This window comes from Rhagoletis zephyria, unplaced genomic scaffold, assembly GCF_001687245.7.
Source record: "Rhagoletis zephyria isolate East Lansing unplaced genomic scaffold, Rhagoletis_zephyria_1.1 Rzeph_scaffold_15109, whole genome shotgun sequence".
Taxonomy (NCBI): domain Eukaryota; kingdom Metazoa; phylum Arthropoda; class Insecta; order Diptera; family Tephritidae; genus Rhagoletis; species Rhagoletis zephyria.
The window spans coordinates 1-8,021 of NW_016172176.1; the positions used below are offsets into that span (position 1 = coordinate 1).

Sequence of the window (8,021 nt, forward strand, 5' to 3'; positions counted from 1 at the left end):
TTTTACGTGGCGGGTCCCAAACCCAGCGCACAACCCATTGCTGTGACGGAGGTGGTTTCGTAACCAAATACACGTTTATATAGTGAGCCGTGTGCTCCAAGAGAGACACCCGCTTGCATACGCATCTACTGGTGAACAGACGCTGCAGACTTCAGCGAGCCCTTAAACCGAATAAGCCGGAATGGCCCCTCCGAAGCTCCCTCTCTTTCTGCCATGACCCGAGTCTCCACTCGGATCGTGATTAAATTATGTGAAATTTTTTTTATCAATGACTTACTTTTCCCTTTCTAAACCCAACCACTTTTTTATCAACTGTCACCATGACTTTTTTCTACCTGCCTCCACATAGTCGAAACACTGTGCGACTTTCCGGTGAAGAGATCCTTCGACTTCGCACCCATTGGTGGACAACGAAAACAAGGGCGCCCATGAACGAGATGGAAGGACCAAGTACAGGAGGTCTGCACTCGGGATACGCAAATGCGCACAGGAGAGAGGCAATTGGAGAAGTTTTTTGGTCTCGGCCCAAACCGACAAACGGTTGTAGTGCCAAATAAGAATAAAAAGATTCGTAATTTATAGATTGTACAAAGATTACTGATTATATAAAAAGCTTTAAGTGTGGTGCGAAACGCTCTGGCGAAGGTTTTCATTATATTTTATAAGGGATATTTTTATTTTTTCATATTCCCTGTTTAATACTTTACCTCGGCCGACTATTCCACTAGTATTTTGGAATAACNTATATATATAAAGGTTATGAGGTTAAAATAAAACACTGTCATTCTAAATAAAGGACGGATGGTCACTGTACCTATGAGTAACAGTTTTCATGTTAATGTTTGAATTTTTTTAATCGCAATGCAAATTTAAGCTTAGTATCCTGCTGGCAAGAATAGCAAAAACTCCATATAAAAAAACTTTCTTAAGTGTAGAAATTTTCTGGCGTCAAATATCCTTAAGGCAGTACGCAGTTTTTAAGAAATTTGCTACGCTTTCTACTACCGTTTCCTAAAGGCACACATGCAAACCCATGTTTGCAACAGAAATATGTGCCCGTTCCATTATTTCGCGAGGAAATAGGGAGGCAACAGCCTGCGAAGTATCAGATGTCAATATCCTTGGACCCTTTCCTTAGGAACTGGATACTAAGCTTTAAAATGAAAATACATATCTTGGGAAAATGAGTTGATCTAGAAAAACCGTATACAGATGCGCAATCTACGACCCACCATTAAATTTACGCGTATCGGCATATTTTTGTGTCATTTTAGCGTGGCTACAGTGTTAAATAACACATCAACAAAGATTTGGGCTATTAACATCTGCCTGATTATCGGGATGTTTGACTATGAGGTTAGCATTTTATTAACTGTACAGTTTAAAAATACACTGAAAAATAATAATTTTTAACTTGTTACCTATAATGTGAATACCCACATTGCTTAATTATAACATCATTTTACTCCTTATTACTCTGATATATAAATATGCTTAATTTATTCCTTATCCACCTGTATTTCCTCACCATTATCAACCGGCCAAATCCGTTCCGTCGATATAAAGCTTAATCATTTGTTCAATTGGAACAAAAGAACCGGTTGCACCTCCAATAATACCAAAAGCTATCACTAAAACACTAAGTATTAGATAAATTTTAGCAGGTCCATAGTCAGTCTTATATCTAATCGAAATATCAATGAGGGCTGGAAATATGAGACCCAGAAACGAAAGACAAAATGCTCCAACGAATGAAATGATTAAGGTCAAATTGGGAAGAATTATGGCGAATATCACTATACGGAGAAAGTAAAAAATGTGAAAAAAATAAGAATTAATACCTTTGTATGTATGAATATCTGTATGCACTTGATACTAGCATATGATTTGGTACATGGTATTTGCGCCAATAAAACGCAAACGAGTGAATATTTTCCAGATCTTTTTTTTTCTCATTATTTATTGTATTACCCAAAAGCTGAAGATTGTTGAAAATAAATGGCGTCCCATGCATTGGACAGTTTTCTATTGCTCGGCAAGTGTACATCAAAGGATGAATATTTGGAGTTCGAACCATAGTTTGTAGTCTCATCTGAGTTCTTGGCTATCAGATGGCCTCCGCACAGTGAGGGGACGGCCGAATATTCCACTAGTCTCTTGGAATAACTTTACGGTACCAAATAAAAAACTCCTGGCTATAATGCTCAAAGTATTTCGCCATTTTTGAAACTGCATTTTTGCACTTTGCAAAACCATTTTCAAACAAAAGGAAACTTGAAAAACGCTATTTTTCGTAAATTTCACTTTTCAAATAGCAAACATTGCTAGTATCAAGTACATATGTATAAATATAACCAATAACTTAATATTGTACTATGTACGTATATTACCTGAGCCAATCGCCAGACACATTCGAAAGACTAATTCCAGCGCGAATGCCCTTTTTTCTGCGACCTTGTCCTTCAGCCAATTGTCCCACATTACCTCGATTGACACATAAGCTTGTAGAGGATGGGTGATGTACATGGAAAAGGCGAAAATAACGCGCGCAATATTGGCAAGACTTGAAAAATAAAGACGAAACATTTAGGTATACTTGTTCGAAGCAATACATAGTTTTTAGGAGTGGACGTCTTACATCTCATCATATGGTAGACTCTGTAGAATAGCCGATTTGATGCCGTCACCATAACGCCAATAACCAAAAAAACCAAACGTTAGCTGTAGCAAAATGACAATAAATATACTTCGACTCAAAACTCCGGTTATGCCAACATAAGATTTCGGAGTTTTCATCTTCGCCTCAATAGATACAATCTGTGTAAATCAATGAATATATACATATGTATACATGTGTTATTGTATAGGTATTAAATTCTATACCAATCCTGCTCCCTCTAATGCAAACAATGTGGCACCAAAAAACAAAGGATAAAGGCGAAAATCTTGAAACTGTTGCAGTTCTTCAATTGGTTGAAGATTACTAAACATGTAGTAGAAAATAATGCCGAACCCTGGAAATGTAACAGAACAATAAAATATACATATGCATTTACATTTGTACATATCAACCAAAACCATGGTACAGTTTCCTAACTAAAAACACTACCAACTGATTGCCAAAAAATGCCTACAGCTCCTGTTTTTTTGGCATTTGCTTATATATTTTACAATTTCTTTAATTTCTATTACAACTTCTTCTATTTCCGTTACAATTTGTTTAAAATACACTAACACACTGAACCAAAAATACCAATATACTAACCAAAGACACACCTACAGCCTGCCAGAAAACACGGTAAGAGAAAGAGTTACGTTACATATGGAACTGTACGACGACCAAAATTTCATGTTATATGTTTTGATCCATTTCGACAGCTTAAAAAAAGGATGGGGTTTAGTAGCGCTCACAACTATTTCGGGCTATTCCGTCTAAAGGGGTGGCCCGATCCAAAAAATTGCACACACTTGTAGTCAAGGGTCTACGCATTATTTTAACACTCACTTTTGTAAATTTTGGTCACTAATTTATTTACAAATTGGGTTTGAAAGATGCCCTTTTTAGTAAAATTCGGAAATTAGCGTACATTTATCACTCCTATTAGTTATAACTTGCTTTACGACTTTAATATTAACCAATTAATCACAATTCATTAAATAAAAACATCTTCAAAATCATGCGTCTGAACTTTGGTTGCATACGCAAATTAAATGGCGGAGTTCAGCTGTTAAACTCCAAAATATGCAAAAGAATGAGAGACAAAAGAAGATAGGATATAACTTAGTAAGCATTAAAAATATACGAAGGTGTTCTCTGCGAAAGGTGTTCAACTCCTTTTCTTCGCAAAACAGAAAGAGAATTCTATTTTGTGAGGGCTATAATCCCTAAGTGAGGCTGAAGGCCGCCTACGCAGAAAGGTTTTCTCTGCAAAAGGTGTTCAGCTCCTTTTCTTGGTAAAACAGAAAGGAGAATTCTACTGCCTAAGGGTTATAATCCGAAGCCGAAGGCCGCCTACGCAGAAAGGTGTTCTCTGCAAAAGGTGTTCAGCCCCCCTTCTTTGGCAACACAGAAAGGAGAATTCTACTGCCTGAGGGTTATAATCCCTAAGTGCGGCCGAAGGCCGCCTACGCAGAAAGGAATTCTACGCAAAAATACATTTGTTAAAAAAAACATTTTTTTTTATAAAAAACTTGTTTTTTCTATTTTTAATTAACTTGTTTATTCTTTATTCAAAATCGCCCGATATCTAATTTGGCATAATTTCTTTTATTAAAAAATCCCACGGTTTCTGTTAGTTGGGTCATATTCCACTTCAAACTGCTCAGTTTGCCTAAGAAAATTCCGCTTTTCCCCCTTTTTCAAACGGTTCCCTAGGGGCCTGTGGGACGAGCCCAAGGGGGGGGGGTACGCCTTTTTAGAAAGCGGGGACTGTCCCCCACCCCAAAAACGATGTTAGCGCTACTAAACATTTCCCTGAAAAAATTTTGAAATACTCGAAATACTCTAGGTTTTTGAATTTTTGGCTTCCTGCTTGGAGTGACTGAACTTATTTAAGAAGAAGGATACAAATTTCCAAGGCTACTTTTCACATCATTCAAAAGATATAACTGTGAACACAAAACATATCTGTATTCATATGGAATAATAGCTTATGTCGAAAGGCTGGCTTTAGTATAATGCGGCATCCGTAGCATACGATTGCGAATGACTCACTGGCGCCAAACCGATGAAGAACTTTTGGCAATTAAACGTGCAAGAAATGTACCGATACTAGGAAGTCAATATTCTTATAAAAAAATTCCTTGTCGTTTAAAGAATAAAGAGAATGCCGCATTATACTAAAGCCAACTTCCCGACATAAGCTACTATTCCATACGAACACAGATATGTTTGTAAAATTACTCTAAAATTTGTTTCATTTGATGCCCATATGTACATAATAATAATAATAATTAGGCCTCGGAATCTCATGCAAATGAATGCTTTTACTCGGCGTCTTCAAGTGGAAATGTTAAGTTAAGCTTCGAAACATAGAAATTTCCTTTAAAATGGCATTCAATCGTTAGTGCATATTTTTGCATTTTTACAATAAATGCATTTGGCATTGGCATATTTTTGCTTTTTTTATTTACTACCATTAAAATTTAGTGCGAAATCTCCTGACAAAATATTCCATCTGAATATCTGAAATTACCCTAATATGGGTTCCGGGACATAGGTGCATTTACGGAAACGAGGCAGCGGACAAACTAGCAAGATGCGATTCCGCACTGAATGTGTCCCACGCAAAAATTAAAGAAAATTATCACTTGAAGTCCAAACAGAATGTTTTAGAGTGCTTCTGCCTGAGATCGTACTGAAGCGTGTGTGAATTGGTAACAAAGTTCGCTGCGAGTAAATTTTTGACAAGTATGAGGGAATAAAATTTCACTAGCACATGAGAGCTTGAACTTGAAATTTTCCAAATGGCACACGTTTTTTTCATTCTTTTCTTCATTATATATTCGCATTAATTTCTAGAAGGCATACTTTTCAGCCTTTCTTTGGGAAGCCTTCACGGATGGCTTCACTTAAGAAGGCCTACCTAAATTATCTTCTGGGTAATTCTGACTTAAGGGTAAAGAACTAAAAACACAAATTTAATACAATTGATTTCTAGAATGTCGCACAAATCGATTACCTCTGATTGAGAGCTAGCTCAGAGAAAACAGTACTAATCGAAAAATAAAAGTCACACTAATATGTATACACCCATAGATAAGAATAGGAACAGTGTTTTTAATGTAAAAACACAATTTAAAAATTTCTACCATAACTAAAAAGTCAAGTATACCTCTCGTTTGGTAAACATTTTCATTTGGCTTGTACTTCGTTTATGAAAAGTAATTTTTTTCACCTACTTTATGTAGACAATTAGGCGTTTATATTAAACTGATTATTTAAACATACTTACCAATTACCAGCGAAAAGTTCGCTGCCATTGCATAAGGAACTAATGACCTCAAATTTGGCACACAGTAGATCAAACATAGTGGTAAGATTTCGCAACACATGTATATTCGGCTATCCCAAACGGCCCAGTAATGATCGCCAAAGTCCTTTATGCAATTTGCTATAAAAACTACATACACGCAACAGGAACCAAAATGATAGATGAAAAGCAAAGTATTTACGCTGCCTCTGTAATTTAAGTAAAGCATAAGTACATCTATAAATTACTCATACCTACAAATTTTACATACGGAAATTAAACAAAAAGCGCTCGATTCGAGACACTCCCATAAAGTATCACTGGGTGACTGTTAAAATGAGCTAGAAAATAAATTCACTGGTTTTCTGAGGGATTGACCAATACAATATATATAATTCTCAGTCAACTGAAGACCCCCCTGTCTAAAATTAGTTATAGTATTTTGCGACGTATGCGGCCGCAAATAAAATATTCTTACTCCTAGTTTCACCTATCCTTACATGCCTTTCCACCACCCTGATTTTCTTGTGAATGCAAGAGATCCTCTAATGGAGTTTTTTCTAAGCCGTACAAGCTCTATAAGAAGTGCTCTCCAAGCAATTCGAGGCACTTTCGCCGGACTGTTGTTTATCTTTGGCCATTTCCTCAACTTGGGAAGGCAGGAATCTCAGAAAAGGTTGTATGTTTTGAACCGCTTCTACTCGTCCGCTTCCTCATTTCTCGGACAACCACTACGTGCCTGGATCTGGTAAAGATCGGCTATGTGCTGTCGAAGAGATTGTAAGGATCTTAGCATTCTTGAACGCATAACGAGTTAGTCATTATCGATCCAAGAATTTTGATACAGGTTGGTTGTCCACAACGAAGGCAAGTTTAGAACAAAGCGATCATGCTTACCAGCTTTGTCAACATGCCTATTGCATATATATGCCATATAGCACAGTTTGGAACACGCTGCAGTAATCTGGGATTATATAGGACTATCNATATAGCACAGTTTGGAACACGCTGCAGTAATCTGGGATTATATAGGACTTATAGGTGGTGATAGTTTCTAAGAGAAGACGCCAGATGGTGTTTCAATATCCTTTTTGGATTTAAAGATCGGAAGTTCTTCATCGTTTATGTAGAACCACATATATTAAGTTCGCAGTCACATCTATTGGAAAAATGTTTTTCGAAGATGCGGTCGAAGTCAACTTCCGTAGCTTCCGTCTGACACTACAACTCTAACAATCCTTGGCCAGAAGTTATGGGTCGTACCCGTAATATAGACCCAATGTCGAGAGGACTAACTGAAACTCATTTTGGTCGGGTAGAAATGTATACATATAATTAAGTTTACTCGTTTAAATTTTCCAAAATTGGTGGATTACAAATAAAAAATGCTTAAAAAACCGATTTTGACTTTTTTAATGCTTAACAAAGGCAGAATGTGACGCCAAACCGAAAGCTTTTTAGCGAATCCATCATAAACTGTAGGTGGTCTCTATGAAATCGAAAGCAGTTTCTGTTTCCATTTATAATTTCAATTAACATTCGTGTGTTGGTACTTCAAAGTCTCAGTAACCAAAGAATTTGCCAAGTGTACCAAGAAGAAATCTTATGCCAGCATTTTGTTTAAACTCCACCACATTGTTGCTATGGTTACTAGTAACCAATGTGTAAAAGATTTCTATTCTACCGCGGTTTGAGTTATACGAATTTAAGCACGGAAATTTCATCTTATTTTCTTAGAGTGACAAATTTTCTTAAAATTCTTATCTCATGTCGCACTTATGGTAGAGAATCAAAAATTGCTGACCTATGCTGACCGTGCAAAAAATTTGCAATCAAAATATATTATTGCATTTATTTTTAAATGTTTCAGTTTTGTTTTTTTTCCCCAAATATTTTATTTAGATAGCTTATTTTCTAAGCTTTCCAACGATATATAACTTGTAATGGCGGTGGCAAAGGTACCAGTTTTTCATAATAGAATGCACTCGGGCCTGCCATGCATTTTTGTCGGCAATAACACAAGTTTACAAGAGGGTGGAATTGGCTTTA

The 8,021-nt window shown here is 36.5% G+C and overlaps 1 pseudogene; it reads right to left on the bottom strand.

The window, feature by feature from the left end:
* Window positions 1–1,492: 1,492 nt before the first annotated feature.
* LOC108378850 (proton-coupled amino acid transporter-like protein CG1139) overlaps window positions 1,493–8,021 on the bottom strand; it is a 9,870-nt pseudogene continuing 3,341 nt past the window's right edge.